Below are 17,487 nucleotides of genomic sequence, written 5' to 3'. Positions count from 1 at the left end.
AAATGGGGTATTTATTGTTTTTAAATTGTACATTAGTGCTTAAGCAACAATGATATTTATACTGCACATCAAACTGGAAGAATAAGAAAGTAGTGAGCTAAAACCGAGGACTTAGATTAGTGATCTTGTATGCCCTGAGGGAGTATGAGCTCTAAATAGATGCACACATAAAGTAAATAAGATACAATGATACTGGGGGAATAATGTCAACTGAGTCAGCAATATGAAAAAGCTCAGATGTTCAAAAACATCCAATGGATATCAGACTCCAATCTCAAAAGACAGTTTGGAAACTGATGGGATTTAATTAAAAGAGGGAATGATCCTGAAAAAAGACAGAGCACAAAGCTAAGGACACCTCCAGGACAAGCACTGATCAGTTCTTTTACAGTATCCTGGCCAGAAAGCAGCATATGTACCTCGATACATAGCACTCAAAACGAGATGGCATATGCCAGAATGCTGTACCATCATTTTATATTTTTGTCTTTAGAAGTTTTCCTCAGAGAATAAGCTGAAACACCAACATATCAGTATTAAAAATGCTTGTTTTCTTCCTGCAGCTTTTAAGTTGTAGATATTAACACAGATGAAATGCTTATCTATTCAAATAGAAAGGCAATTTTGACCTTAGCGCATTAGTGTAAAACCAAAATGTGTTGTTTTGATATTTACAAGATGCCAGAATGAGCCACAGTTTACAACCAGCTTCATACCATCCTCACTAAAAGAGCCTTGCAAAAGCCCCTCTGGAGGACGAGAGAGGGGAAGGAAAAAAAGGAAAAAAAAAAAAGAAAAAAACCAGTTACCAATACAGGATTTTACAAAGCCAACTTCAAAAACATGGAATTGAGCGCTCCAGCTCTGTAGAGAAAGGATTCATGAAAACCAAACTGGAAGCAGACTCTGCATATATGTAAAATCTTTTCCAACACCAGCTAAAAAGCAGGCAGTGATTGCCAGAGCTGCTGCGGAGGATGAGCTCTGCTATCCAGGTGGCAACGGAAGGTGCCACATAGGTTAGTGAGAAATCCTTAGTTTGCACAAGCCACGCTCCTCCTGATTTGTCCACAAACAATTACATTTGTCTGGCAAAATATGAGACAGAGCACTGCTATTTTGTGATGCTTTGGCCATCTACAACCACTGCTATACCGTTTATTAGTGAGCCACACCGAGCACTCAGAGCTTAGGCCCTGAGCAAAGCAGGCAGGCAAAAGAGACTGGGTTTAATTAAGGTCTGACTAGTAAATTGTAACAAGTAGTGGCACACAATAAGTACTGCAGTGGCATCGGTGACTAGTGCTGGGGGGTGGCTGGAGGAGCTCCTAACGGCTACCAGAAAAACGACCTGCGCTGCTTCTGAGCTTTTTAGTCGGTTAAACATCGCTCAGTAATACACCAGCATAAGGTCCTGTACAGTCTTCGAGGAATTCTGATTTTTATTTTATTCACTCCTTATTTCAACAACAAAGATCCTGCACGCGTTTAGAGGAATATTAATGATGCAGAAGACCCAACCCTGAACGATGTGAAAGCCATTACAGTTCGCCGAGAGTAACTGGGCCGATGCCAGCTCAGTTTATTATATCGCCTTTGTTTGTTTCCCTGAAAACATGATGCTACAGTGAGCCAGGGGATGTTAATGTATTTCCATGCCATGCTGCATTTGTTTTTATTGCCAGAACTCCGTACTTAATATAGCTGATACTTTCTACGAGGCTAAGACATCTTAATGAGCTTAGCACAACCAAGCACAGAGGCCTACACCAAAGATCACTGCCTCGTGAGCAGTTTATTGGGGCAGGCATGGATCACTGTCCAAATATTACTGCTGGCTGCAGACTAACTAATGCAGTTTTAACAAGCTAAAAACATCTTGCTAAAACAAATCTGTCATTTTAAATACGTGACAGTAAAGTGGGCATGCAGCGTAATACGTTTACCAAGGCCATCACACAGTGCTAGGAATTAGCTTTGGTACTTGGCATGTTTCTGCGCTGCATATACTTTTTATTCTGGCAATTTCAGTTGCTAAAAGAGATATTACTGTCAACTTGACGCACATATCTGGTATAAGACAAAATCCCTTCAAAGAACATCCCAGTATCATTAAATTGTAATAAGCCTATGCCTGAGAACGAGTCCTGCCTACCCTTGTGCTCAAAAAAAGCAATATCCTGGGCAAACCCTCTGATCTCAGCCTTTTGAAAGTACATTGAGAACCACACTAGAGTAATAGCAGGTTAGTGCTGCCCTACTGACCTGCAGTGCTACAGATGGTTCATGTACATATAGAGCTTTACTCAAGACAGTAAGATGTGCTTCCTGAGAGGTGGGATTCAGTCTCAGCCCAGCATTGCACCAGAGTAGTGCAACATCTGCTTTCAGACTTAAACTGAATCTACACACTTACCAGTGCATTTGCAAGTATGGAGCTCCTTACATGCTATATACAATTAAACATAAGATTGTGTATGTGTGTGTGTATGTTGCTATAACACTCTTACGAGAAAGTTCTTTTGCACTGCTCTGAGAATAGAAAGAAACCTTTAAATACAAATATAAAAAAAAGTACATCTGATGTAGTGCTCCCCTGCACAGCCAGAGAAATACAAGCAAAGCTCAGTAACAAAAAAGAGCTCCCCAGCAGTGACAGCCATAGAGAAGCACCTCAAACCCAACACCGCCTGCTCTAAGTAACTTTTCATGTCAATTTTCCAAGCACTAGGAGTATTTTTAGGAAGTAACCAACCCCTTCCAGTGAGGATCTTATACGCAAAGAGTCTAAATCTGGATTAAAAAAAATGAAAGTTTAAGGTAATTATGGGTGCTGCATCACTACTTTTTTCTAGACGATTGACAACCCAGTTGCAGTTTTATATATCTCTCAGCATTCTTCTCCACAATGGAAAATGAACATTCCCCTTGACTGTCCATAAAGTTTTTCACCTATTTACTGTCATACAATAATCAGACTGAAAAAAGTAAAATTCCCTTAAAGAATCTCACAGCATTTTTATGCATTCAAAACTGTAAGCCTGCTGGCAACGAAAATGTGGCCACAAACACAGCTGAGTCATGGAAAAAACAGAATAAACATACAATGATTTATGGGTTTATGATTTACCACTGAAAAACAACTGAGCTGTCTGAATCACTGCAATCTTCTCTTTCTTCCCAGGCTTGGATCGCTCCCAATTAGAGCAAAGTATTCCAATTACATTGAAGACTAACTTGTTTTAAAAAAAAAAAAATGTACACTGCAGACAGGACAAGATAAAAGGTATTTGACTGTAAGAAAAGGAGCCCAAAAGCCCTAAACAATAGCCTGTGACTAAGTGTCTGAGAGATCAGGTAGGGGCAGGTGAGTAACGAGTGTGAGACTGCATGTGTCACTGTTTGGCAGCAGCCGTTCGTAATCTGGGTTGAGGTGTAAAGGTTGCACGGTTTGCATTGACCTGTGTAGGCCGCTGGAGGACTTGGGAACTGATTAGATCCTGTTGCTCCTTCATCTACAGCTTCCCCTCACAAGGCCAAGGGCTCTTCCTCAGCCATTTGTCCCACATCGCCTTTCGAGGCTTTTCAAATGGGCAGCTGCGGCACATCATTGCACTAGCACGAGCTGTGCTTCCTACGTTACTAAGCTGTAGCTGCATTATAGATGCTGGCTGTATAACTACTGCGTGCTCTCATCTTTCTGGGTAGTATTTCTGACAGTAGCAAGCCAAAAAACAAAGAGACCAGGTCTTAAATGTCAAGGAATATTACATGCGTCATTTCAACCTATCACCAGCTCAAAAAAAAAGCCAACCACTAAACCTCTTTTCTTTAAGCTGAGCTTAGTCAAAGTTAACCTTGTTCTAGCTTATTAAGAAACATTTATCTATTCCAAATTTTTCCAGTACTTCTGCAGAAATACAAAAGAATGTTAAGTAAAACATTTAAATCTATATACATACTTGAACCAAATATCACCATACTTCATAGAAACAGTAAATTAGCCATCTCCCTTCCTCCAGCATCCTTTTCTGTGGCAGACTAAATAACAGTGCTATGAAATGGCTTCTTTTAATATTCTTGCTTATCTGTACCATTACTGTGCACAATGCTTATGAATGATGAAAGGGACGCTGTGCCCAAGCCCAGCACCAGGACTGTGCTTTCTCCTTCACAAGCAAGAAGGGACACTATGAATGGTTCTTGTACTGATCGTCTGCACAAGTATGCATTCTACCTTGCTTATATATGAATTCATTCTCCTTCTGAGCAATCTCCTATTTTCCCTGCTTTACTGACTTGTCTCTGATAAACCAAGCTGAAAACTGCAGAAGAAATTCTCACTCATCTAAAAAAAAATTAGAAAATATATAAGGGGAGTTTTGGGGCTCAATATTCAAAAGTATTTAAAGTGTATTGTGTAATATTTTCTGTCAACAATACCAGATGCATTTCTAATAGAAATAATTTGTGGGATATTTATTTATCAAACATTGATCTTAATTATATTTTGCATAATTTGCTATCTGAGCAACGGTTAAGGACCACTCATGACCCCTTTATAAAGCTGTCGGCAGTGTTTCTTCATAGGTTAGAATCCTGGGGTTGACTATGAAACTTAAGCCAAATTTTTATGACACAGCTGCAACTAGACAGTACAAAGCTAGTCTGGTTTAGGTCAGTACAAAGAGTTTGCAGAAAGGGAAAAAGCACATAGCTAAATCTATACCAAAATATAAACTGATGATAACTTAAAACCCCAAAATACATCATTTCATCCTGCAGCATATCTTCCCAAATTTAAGCTCCAGCCTCCCACAAACGCTCGCTGTGAACGCAGAATTTTTCTCTGCCACACAACCTACGGACAGATTTGGACAGGTAATTCACAACAGCCTGTTCCTTTGGCCTGGGCACAGGAAGCACGGCTAAAAGGCCAGAGACAATAACTTCAAGGACCAAGCCTTAATGCATATGGGCAGAAAAGGATCCGTTCATCACTTAAACTGTTTCAAAGCCGGTGCTGCTTCTTAGGCTGGAGCCATATAGTGCAAATTTAAAGATCAGTGTTTCTGACATGGTAGATTAGGCTCTTCTTCCACACGTTTTACTTGCTGTGTAATTCGATCATTAAGAAACTTTGTGCCACTTCTAGATAAAACCATCCTTAATGTCTTTTAAAGGCAGCATTTTTTTCTCCTGAAATTAAAATGTTTTCAGGTTACTTTTTTTTAAAATCACAAAAAAATTCTTGCTGCCAGTATTAGTAATATATTCATTATTTAACTGAAATAAATGCATCTGTTAATGTGTTTAATTAAGCATACAAAGCTCTTTATTTGATGTTATTTGTATTTAAGATTTCCTGTTTTCCCTGAAGTATTTATTATCCAAGGCATGATTCTTATAATCTTAGATATACTCTGGGACTGAAGTACTATTTTATATCAGCATTTCTCAGCTGCTTTCATCATGAATAGATATATTACAAACCATGTTAATGAGCTGTTTAGTATTCATATATTAGACTTTTCCTCATTTTATATGGAAATAATACTATAAAAATTCTAAGAATACTGGTTTTATGTGCATGATAATGATGAGATTCAACGCAAATAAGAAGGAGGAAATCTGTGGTGGCAGTGAATATGAAATGGATTAGTACATCGTCAATGTGCTTTACATTGGTATAAAATTATTAAGCATGTAATTAAGTAGGATCAATTGCACTGTTTGTTTTTGGGGTAATGTTTTAGCTATTTTAGATGTTTCATCTTTAAGAATTTAATTTCACACTTTAATGATCTTCTTGCAATTTCCTCCCCCTGCTATGAAGTCACATAGTCAGGATATGCATGAAATCCACTACATATCGAGAAGCGACTAGGGTGGAAGGCCAGGCCAAAGTCACTGCAAAGGAAGATAAGAACAAGGCAAATTAAATAATGTTGTAAATACAAAAATAGTTCAGTTCAACTGACCTTATTCATCAGATGCATTCAAATCCCCAGGATTGTTAGCATGGAAGAAATTATATAGTTACTTGCAGCAACTCCAGCTTTGACCCAGCTGACCTCAGAGATATCTCCAGTGGAGCCAAAGTGAAATGAGATTTGGTGTTATATGAGCCTAATGAGTAAAACTGTCAGCCTTCAGTACATTTACATCTGCATGCAGGTCACAGAAATAAATAAAAAACTAAAAGCCAGCTTTTGGTAAAGTGGAGAGGGAGAAGACTATTCTCTATCCTGGATACAGAGCTTACTACTGCATTACCAAATAAAAACCCAATTGTGAAATAAATCTGCTGTTAAACTGAATTGTCTATTTTGAACAGGGAATTACAAATCAATGCAACAGAGAATTTGTTATTATGGGAAATCCAATGTCTCAGTAGGTTCCCTTATTAATTTTATATGCTGGACAAAGCACATGCTGGCCCTGTGATCCCACCTCACTGCACGTTCTCCTGGATGTGAGTTCCCAGGGACTGAAAGCAGAGCTGTGGCCACCAGACACACTCTGGATTGAAGGGGTGAGGAGGTTGAAGACAAATTCATTGAAAGGCAAGATAGCAACAGGGGCTATTTATTTTACTGAAAATATAGTCAGATAAGATAGATTTCAGTAAGAATAATGTATCTTTATTGTATTATTGTACTGAATAGATATTATACTATATAATTTCTCTTTTAACAGTAGAGCAGATACCTATTATTTATAGCACCCGTTATTTGTGGCCAGTTTTTGTACTTGAACTTACCATTGGCTTTAGGTTATGGAGCACACTTGTAAACTGAATTACCTCTTGCAACAAGAAGCCAGAAAACCAAAGAGAGCAGCACATTAGAGATTTACCTTAGAGAACTTCAGATCAAATCAGTTAAAAAATTACCTAAAATATCAAATAGCTCAGTATAGAAGTAGAGCAGAAAAAGTCAGAATTAGTTAGAAAATGCCATCTCAATATTCTTTACAGCCTGAGCGTAAAGACAGCAAGAGACACTCTTTGTAGCCTTGGCATACTTATGAATGCTTAAGAAGAGGAGCAAAGAAGAAACACTTGAGAGGTAATTTTATTATAAGATTAAAAAAAAAAAAATGTATTTTTCCACCTAGATTTTGTTTCAACGCTTAAATAATGAAAAATAAGTTTGCCACATCTTTACTTTGGAGTAACTCACGTTATTGCAAGTACACCATTAAGAGTTATACCTTCTAAGAAGCTGTGCCCTTAATCAGGTTATAAATGTCAGATGGTAAAAATTAACTTAGCATTCTCTGTGAGGAAATACGTACACAAACTTAGGTCCAATCCTATAAACGTCTGTTCTTATGAGTAGAACTAACTTGAAGTTGTTTCATATTGGGCATATCCAATTTTTACATACAATTTAAGACCTATTTCTGAGGGCACAGCTCAGAGTCCTACAAAGTAAATGCACACGGATGTTGATGCATCTTTGAATAATGCAAGACGAAGGCGTTAAGCAAGGCAGACTTTGAAGGCTTTCATTTGGCACAGTTAAGTTTCACCCAGAAGTACTGGAGAGTACGTTAAGAGCTGCTAAAACATGGACTTTCTGGATTAGATCTTTAGTTAACATAAGGAACTAAATCCTGAAGGATACTTTTTGAAATTAAATCTTTTCCATCGTTTCCTTTTGTGCTTTATTAAGAGGCTAAAATGTAGCAGAGTTGAATGCAGACTGCTGGCTGCAGTGAGTTACATTGCTTTGTCATAGTTACGCATTATTCTTTGTGAGCAGAGGTTTTTTGTCTTGCATTATTTCTTCATCCATAGCAAAGTGCCCTCTTTGCTGACTAAAACTACTGTGCATTTTATCGCTAATAACACATCTAAATTCTTATTTTAAATCACAGCCCTATTTTCAAAAAGAGCAATTTCACTTTTCTTCCAGAAAGCCATCTGCTTGCTAATGAGAGTTGTTTTCATCAGTAATTTTGAGAAGAAAAATGGTTATTACACTTTAGCACTTTTTAAGTGACAAATAAATACCATCCAGCCCACTATTTAAATACACTACATTTCTCCCAGTACAGGATCTACATCCCAGATTATAATTATAATTATAAACATTTGTAATGAGTCTTGGTGCAACTGGGGCCCACAGTGAAGTAGCATCACCTCAGATAAAAATCTTTCAACAAGAAATTTCATACATAAGATCGCTGTAATTTATAAATCCCTGCATTATCAAAAATTACCTTTTTATACCAGCAAAGCCAAAAAGGCTTTTGATGATGCTATGCACTTATGTTTTTTTCTAAATATGTTTTTAAATTTTATCAATGCCTAATCAATAGACAATGCTGTGATACAGTAATTTCTCTACCTCTCTTTTACCAAAGCTGTTCCTGGTAGAGAGTGCAATGACAGCTCTCACAATATCTTGATATTTGGCTGAATTATCCTGCTTAAGGTACATTCCCCATTTCCCAAAAAACTCTTTTTCTGATGCTGACTATTGAATAGCAGTAGTATGAGTATGACAAGACAGCAAGAGACAAAGGACGGTTAATGGGAAGATAAAAATTGAGACATAAAATGAAGGAAAAGAACTAGGATATCAGTGAAGAGAAAAGGATGAGGTCTATGAGAGGGGAAAGGGAATCTGTTTAGGATGATGACAGAGGAAAAATAACACAACATGGAGAATTCAAATTAAATGGATTACAAAGAAACGTGCATGGAAACAAGGACAAAAACATCATGGAAAAAAGTTCAATTCAGTACACGTAAAACTAAATAAAGTACATATCAAACTAAATAAAGACCTTCAAAAAAAAAAAAAAAAAACCAAAAAACAACCAAACAAAAAACATGCTGCAAACTCACATCTTTTCTCTCCATCATCTGCTTAATGATCAGTTACTGCCCCACTTTTTCAGGCAGAGGCTTTTTTTGCTCCAGTGTATCTTAGAGACTCACTGGTGCAGTTTCTTTCCACCACAGTGCTATTGTTTCGCTCTTCACTGGCATCTCCTGCCTGGACAGTACAGGAGACACACACCTCCTGTGAAACCAGAGGACTGCGTCCGTACCTAAAAGATGGCCCATGCCCAAACTCTGATTAACACTGAAACGTGTAATATTTGTGGCCAAATATTCTAAAGAAGGTTGATGCTGGGGGGGGGGGGGGGGGGGGGGAAGTAGTCCTTAGGTGAGGCTTAACAGCCAGCACCACCTCATGAAAGAGAAACTGTGCCAAGTCTTTCCATCTCCTCTCGTCACATGTGCACTTTTTTGTGGGTGTACTTTATAGCTTAGCTATGAAAATAAAATTGCTTTGGGCTAAAAACTTGAAAACAAAGTCTTGGTCAAAGTATGAATTACTTTTATAGGCTTTTCAAAAGATTGATCTTTTCATTTTCTTGTCTTATGAGTATATATCCCATTAGATCTGCTTCTGTGTAGGAAGTGCAATTTTAGCAAGCAATTAATCCATAAATGAGCTGTTTCAGAGTTTTAGGTATTGGGCATCATCCTTCAAAGGCTCCATCCTGGCCTTGTATTATACCTACATGTTTCCACGGACCTTAAAAGAGGCTCATTTTGTCAGCAATCATTTAATTGAATTCCCCATGAACCACTTTTGGAAAACTATGCACAAGATAATCAGCCGTAGACAAAAAAAAAAAAAAAAGGTAGGCTTTCTAATGACCATGTCACCGAGAGATACAATGACCTTTAAGTCCTTCATTCCTGAACTTCTTGTTGCATATTTTATTCCAAAAGAAAATATGCAGCCAGAGAGTTACAGAAATTACACCTATTTGAACCTGGACCTCTTGCCAGAGATGCTGAGTTTCTGTGCAATAACGACACCATGATTCCCCATGTAGTTCTCATCTTTGACACAGACTGGAGATTATGTGATTCTGACACCACCACTCCACCCCCCAAATTCATAAATAAGCACTTTGAAAAATTTGCCCCATGTGGAAAGGCAGAAAGAAATCTAATGCTGCATTGTATGTACTCAGAAGGTCACATAAACTGTAGCACTTTACTGAGTACAAGGGAAAATCTTGTCTAAAGATCATTTCATATTATAAGCTCAAAGAATTTAAAAATCAAAGGAATTTTTCTTACTTAAACTTTTTGTGCACCACACAGATCTCCCACTACAAATTTACAAGGCATGAATCGTTACTAGTAAACCAGAAATGAGCTAGCCTTACAAAAACCCATTAGCCTATAATAAAAGTTAATGTAACTATTTATATTGGTAAGTTGTAAATAATTGTTTAAATATCCGCATATATAACACACTAATTTCAGAATGATAATCAAAATCTATTGCAAAGCCTTCAACTACTTCTTTTAAGGCAATTATGTTTTGCTGAAACAGGATTGGGTGTATGGACTATGTAAAGGACAATGTTAAAGAACATTCAGACTGGAAACCAGAGTACACAGAAGAGAAAATAAACTAAAAAAGGAGTTATTGAATGCTTTTAGTCTTTAAAATAATTTTACAAAGTAAATTAGGAGAAACAAGTAATTCTATTCCCTGCCACGTTCCGATGTTTACCTGACTGTAGCATGTCACTTTCAAAACAATCTTTTAAGAAAAAAATATTTTTTATTCACAAACCTGGAACTGCAGCCCCCTACAAAATGAATGCTGCTGGAAGCCAAGCCCGTTACCAACCCTTTACAGATCAGTGCCCGACAAGTCGCCAGCAATGAGCCTCACTATACATCTGATACCAGTTGGACTGACTCACACTTTGCCCTTGCAAGATCCTTGGGTTCAGCTCGCGCAGCATTACCTGGCTGACAGGGTATATGATACATACAATAGGTGTTCAGTGTACCATGGCATTCCCCAAGCACTTTGTTATCTATCCTTTCAAACATTCCTTTCTGTGGATCTGATCTTCCTGTCCTACTCCAGTTCCCATAGTTATCATGGATACATCGAGCCACCCTCTATTATTTTTAAAAAAATAAAATAAATTAATTAAAAGCAGACACAAGCTTAGTCATTCCATACTTCAGATGGAAGAATGCAATGCAGCTCCAAGCAAACGCCATATAACCTCCTTCTGGTGGGATCCATCAGCTTGTGTTCAGCGCTGTACCAGCATTCAGTGGAACAGCAGCACGTTTGCTTGGCTTTCATCCACTGCAAGTTTAGATCTGTATATGGGCTGTACAGCCACATACAACGCTGGGATCAGACAAAGATTGTCCTGTGGTGGCTTGACTGAGGCCCGTTGCCAGATGCCCACCCAGCCACACTCTCGCTCCCCCTCCTCAGCAGCATGTGGGAGAAAATACGATGACAAAGCTCATTGCTCAAGACAAAGACAAGGAGATCACTCACCAGTTACTGTCACAGGCAAAACACACTCGAGTATGGGAAGACTAATTTAATTTGGAGCCAGACTGCAGACCCTGCCAGGAGAACCTGCTCCAGCGTGGGCTTCTCTCCATGGGTCACAGTTTCCTCAGGGAATACCCACCTGCTCCTCCATGGTGTCTCCACAGGCTGCAAGGCAATCTGCTCCGGCACCCGCAGCACCTCCACCCTCCTCCTCCAGCCTGGGTGTTCACGGGGCTGTTTGTTCCCTCACTCCCCAGTGCCCCACAGTGTTTTGCCCTTTCAGAAGGGCATCTTCCCAGAAGTGCCACCAGCACTGCTGACAGGCCCAGCTGCGCCCTGCCCTGGAGCCCCTGCGGAACCACCTGGAACCACCTGGCACAGGGCGGCCCTGGCCTCTCCTCACAGAGGCCCTCAGAGCCCTGGCTGCCAGCACCCAGACACACGCACCCGGTACAAGTCCAATTAATAATAATGATAATGTTAAGTTCCATAGTAGGACCACAGCCATATGTTTAATCACACAGAGTATTCAAAGTCACTCACACAAAATGAATGAACTAGTTTTAGTCACAGAAGGATAACGCACGTATTCCAGTAATTTGCCAATGTGCTTATGTCTCAGAAGTAGTATTACCATCCGTTGGGAAATTATAAAAAGGAATTGCCTCTAAATGTTCTCTAGGGCCTCAATACCATTGCTAATATGCTGGCTGTGACAGAAGTGCAGACACATAAAGGTTATTCCCCGGCCCTAGACGAATGCTCCCCTGCACCCAAAGATGGGGCGGCCCAGAGAGAAAAGGCACAGAATTAACAGTGAGAAATAATGTAGGAACATCCCCAAAGTACGAACCCCTCAGGAAGACAACTGGGCCTCACCACACCACCGTGGAACAACCTGAGCTCCAGATCAGCTGCAGCACAGGATTTGTCTCACCGGGGTGCTTCTCGATAACCTTTCCAAAAGGCTTAGAGGGTATGAGCACAATCAACATTCATCCTTTCCAGACTGTTTGCTCTAATATTCCGTTAACTACCAGAACATCAGCGATCCCATCACACCAGCAAAATGACCTTTCCTGGAGGGGCCACGCACAGTGATTTTCTCCAGCGATGGAGCAAGGACAAGGATGAGGTCAGAAGCTGAAGCACAGGTAGCAGTCATGCAGATGCTCAGTATGGGGCAAGGGGACAGATAACAGCAAACTATCTCAACGGGATCAAGCACAGCAGAGCTGAGAGGCTACATGCCAGAAAATAGGATGGCCAAAACACCAGCCATCATATATAAGTCTTTATACATCTTTTCTTTACCAGTGGTTACAACCACAGTAGCTTTGCCAGGGTAAACTGCAAGGAGACCCTCACTGGGAAGTGTGTTTTCTTCCAGATCAGTAAAAATGGTATCGGGAAAGTTAATCCTACTTCAAAACATCCATCTTGTTCTGTCAGAAGCACTTCTTTTCACCAGCTAACATAAAAGCATGGCAATATTGTATTGCTGCATTAAGCATTTAACTTCATTTTATGTAAACTAGCAGCAGTTTCATAAAATTTGTTGACATTTGTCATTTTGTTGTGGTTCATTTGCTACAAGAGCTTTAGAAATGAAGTTTTACGCTACTGATATGAAAGATCCTGATTCAGAGAGAAAAAGTGAGTACACATTCATCAGCTCACGTAAAGCAGTTTAAATTAAAATGACCATTAACACGGTTAAGTATCTGGCTGAAGAATAGGTGTAAGCAGGTATTTTATGTAGCAGATTCCTTGTTCAATAGTAACTGCATCCAGCAAAAATTACAGAGTGAAAACACAAGACCACATTTTTTTCGCCTCATGTCCAGTGTTTTCTTCCTTTACCTTCGACAGCCTCGTGGCAGCTCATCTTCAATGTATGCAAGTTATCTATTGATCTGGGATTTTCCAAAGCTACTTAAGAGTGGTTTGGGAACATGGCTTCTATTGAATTTCAATGAATCTATTCATAAAAGAATTAGGAGCTTTAGGAAATTTTATCTTTATTGTTTCATACCACAGGAGCAATATGGCATCCAATTATCTGATCCTTTGCTGGTAAAAGAACTACAATTGAGGTACCCCATTAACAATTTTTAAGCTTGTGAAACTAGTCTCACATAATTAGCAACCAGAGAATGAAATAAACTATTTTAACTCACAAAGTGAGACTCAAGCTTTTAAACAAGGTATTTCTGGTTGCTGCCTTTCTTTTGCTGTTCCAACTTCAGTTTAATCATGATTATAGAAGATGACATTCCCTCAAAATCCCAGAGAAAGATTATCATCAGAGATAATTTCAACATTACATCTACCCAAACTTCTAGAGGCAGCGACCGTTCAGATTTGATGATTTGTTAATGGAAACTGGGGTTCATTCAACTCAGGACCAGTCAGCTACAAATAAATTGTGTTAGTGGCATGTATTCAAACAGCCATTCGGATACCATTTAAGAAAGATCAACTACAAGAACAAGAATGCCAGGATAACAAAGAAAGTGCAGTCACGGACAATACGAGAGATGGAATTGCCATCTGGCAGTGCAGAGTGAATTGTTTTCAGAATTTTGATGCTGCTAACAAAACTGAGTGTGAAGTACTTTCATGTCTAGGTAGTAGTAGATCTCATATTGTACCGTGTATTTTTTCTCTTCTCGTAAGATATTCATGATATTCAAGCAATACTTAGGGTCATAGATGGTTCTAATGGGTAACTGTGCTATATATCAAAGCACTGCTGCCTGAAACATGCCACGGAATGATATGAAAAGAGCTCAGGGTATACTTGTGCCAGACCTCAAGTCTCTCTTCATAGGGCAAGTATCAGGCGGTGTTATAGCATCTTCCTCTACTTCATGGCTGAGAGACAATAAACCAGCCCTTGCTGGAACTGCTGCTGCACCTAGCATTATAAAAACCAAACACAATCAATGTGTACAGTTCCAGACAGAAGCTACAGAAAATAAACAATTTCTTTTCCTGCTCCTTTGTTTCACCTTGCCTTAGCACAATGCATTCTGACAGAGAGGAGTTTGTGAACTGAGATTAGAAAATATGCAAACCAGACAAATCCTGAAGCTGCAAACATGAAAAAAATCTTTAAGTACTAAATGGATGGAGTCATTTGCCACTGTATCTTTTAGACCTCAGCCCTGTTAGTAGGAGGCTAAAGAGGAAACTGGGTAATAGTACATCAAATCAAACGTCTAGATTTCAGAACCATCAATATTCCTCGGGCAACCGCATGGCTTATTTACAGATGAGCATGTTACTCAGAGGTATAACTGTGCAACACAACACACATTTGTACATGAAAATGACAATGTTTTAAACTGGATATTTGAGATACAATTAGTGACCTTCTCTACTTAAGCCCCCATAAACATTGCTGAGGTAGGCAAATGCTTACAGCTTAAGACCAATACTAGTGGCAAGAAGGGTAAAATTAGCAAAAAACCCAAACCAAAACACAAAAAAACCCCAAGAAAAACAGTATTAAACAGATGTTTCCGACTACTGAGTGCCTAAAGCAGGCAACGGTGAACAGACACTAGTCTTTACACAAGGTTGTCACTATTTTTGGTTTTTAAACTCTATGTTTTTCAGCTGTATATTTGATTTCTGTAATTGTCCCACCAAAATAGTTTGGCCAATGAGTCTACAGACAGCTTCCCCCGCCTTTACAGTAAGGAAGTCCTCTAACCATTTGCATCAACCTCCAGACCAACAGCTATCTGTAAAAGTCAAACATGTCTGGCCAGATTCTGGGGCACCTGACAGACTTCCATTGATTTCAAGTGAGCTTGCTGATTTAGCCTACTGAAGAACCTAACATCATCCGATTAGGTTAAGTAAATTGATTTTTGAATCCTGACTATTTGCAAAAACCTTATGAACAACCTAGAGACTTAACACCCAAGAAAGGGTAGAAATTACTTGGTCAAGAGTTTTATTAATACAATTTTTTTAAAATCAATTTTGTCACAAACAACTCACTAACAGAAAAGCAACAAAATTTGTTCACTAAATTATTCATTACAAATTACTGAGCCAGGTTCTTTGGTACTATAAAAAGCAGCAGCTCCACCGAGAGCAGAAAGAATTACAGCTGCTAAGAAACAGAAAAGAACACAGATATAGGTGCCGTAGGAATTCACTTCTGGTTTGACAAAGCTATTTGTGAGAACATTTAGTGGAAGATGGGAAGTAGAAGGGGAACAGATGGGTGACGAAGAGCACAAGCAATGGCAGGACATCTCCATCAGCTTGTTGGAAGCCCATGAAGCTGTGCCTGCATAAAGCCCTGCCCCAGCCTCTGCCAATGCAGAGACTGAATTCAGCAGTAACTAAGAATGCCACCTTTTTCTTCTGTCTGCCCAATCCTAGATCTCTTTACTAATGCTAATAAAGGGACTAGATTGTATGATTTCAGATGGATTCCTGAGGAAATTAGTTGATACAGTCATATCATTTGTGTTTGTACAGCCTAATCAGGTTCTATTGCAAAACCCGGTTAAAATGCCATCAGGAGAGAGGTCGCAAAGAGATTTAATTCCTAAAAGTTTTCTGCAAATAGATGGCTGAGTGATGATACTAATATTCATATTCTCACCATGGGCAAAAGCTGCAGCATGAGAACTTGTCTCCTGTTAGACACCTTGAAATCCTCATGGGAGAGAAGTTAAGAACTTCCACTTGCAGGAAAAGCTTTGATCAATGCTTGCACATTATTAGAACCCAGAAAACCCTATTACTAGGCACAAATCCACAGAAAATCAATCAAACTCCATTTGTTTATGGCTATAGGAACAACTAGCAATATCTGTCAGGCTACACCAAATAATTCACTGTACGTAAGTCAGCAAAGCACTGACAAATAGAGGCTGCTTTCATCTATAAACAGACACATGACTCAGTGTACTAAAACTGGAAGGTGGCATCCACAAAGTCCTCAAATATTTCATAAGAATATTTTCAAGGTAGTTAATAACTCCTTACAGATACCGTCACGCAAAATAGCAGCAGGAAAATTCAGGAACATTATATTAATCTCTAATGATGAAGCTAGAGTACATACCCATATTTCAAGAAACACATTTGACAGCAAATGATGCTGACTAAGCAAATACAGAACCATCGAGACCAAAACAGTCGCGAACGAATACATAGGAAGGTTTCCACAGCACCCCAGCGCTGTCGCTTGGTTGTCCTGCAGCACCCTGGGCTGAGTTGAACCTGAGGGGTGAAAGGGGGCACCAGACCTGACGCAATTACCATCTCAGCCTGCATGGTTAGATGTTGCCCAGGCTCCCCATTAACCAGCGGCTCATCAGCAAAGGGCTACACAAACTGTACTGTGCATAAGGATTCAAACATCTGCCTGCTCTACAACCAGAAAAGCAATGCTAACCTCTACCTTTGACTTGGGACAGCTGAAGCAACGCATCTTACAGAAACTGTTAGCATCTGCAGAGGGAAAGGTGCTTCCAAGAGGACTGCACTGGCTGATGTCAGGAAGAGTGTGGGCTTGCTTTCCCACCTCGTTCCCCTTTCTTCAAGCCACCAATAAACGTCAAAGCTTATGTTTTTACTATGCCGTGACTTTGAATGGCATGACTGAACACAGATTATATGGTCCAGTAAAATAAACGTGCGAAGTTCTTGAGAGGAAAACATCTAAGCATCCAGCAAGGTGCTGGATCAGAAACTACGTGCTAAATATCAGGATGCAAATTAAAACCTGTGTGTGTGACCGTTTTTGTGTGCTTATCACAATATTCATTAGGTAGTAGAAAAACTTTTAACTGCAGGTACTAACACTATGCTTGAAAATATAATGTTAGAGGAGATGGTAATCAATCATCAGTGCAGCAATGAAATCTTAACTGTACCTGATGCTTCCAACTGCAGTATTTTGGTTTTGAGAATCCCAAAGTGTTTCAAAGACAGTTAATCAGAGCACCCTCGCCACAGCCCCGGAGGCAATTTTCCTATCTGTTCCAGAGAACAAACGCTGGAGCAGGAAGGTCGCAATCACCAGTGCAATGTTTGCCCAGACAGAAATGGTTTCCAGACATCTTGAATTTCTGTCCCTCATTTTAAAGACTAGACT

The 17,487-nt window shown here is 39.4% G+C and overlaps 1 protein-coding gene across 7 annotated transcripts in view; it reads right to left on the bottom strand.

Moving 5' to 3' along the window:
- Window positions 1-17,487, bottom strand: part of LRP1B (LDL receptor related protein 1B) — a 738,176-nt gene that overhangs the window by 551,824 nt on the left and 168,865 nt on the right. The window lies entirely within an intron of this gene.

Source organism: Grus americana, chromosome 6, assembly GCF_028858705.1.
Source record: "Grus americana isolate bGruAme1 chromosome 6, bGruAme1.mat, whole genome shotgun sequence".
Taxonomy (NCBI): domain Eukaryota; kingdom Metazoa; phylum Chordata; class Aves; order Gruiformes; family Gruidae; genus Grus; species Grus americana.
Note: the sequence above shows the minus strand (reverse complement) of the source record. Positions and strands in the feature narration are given on the sequence as shown.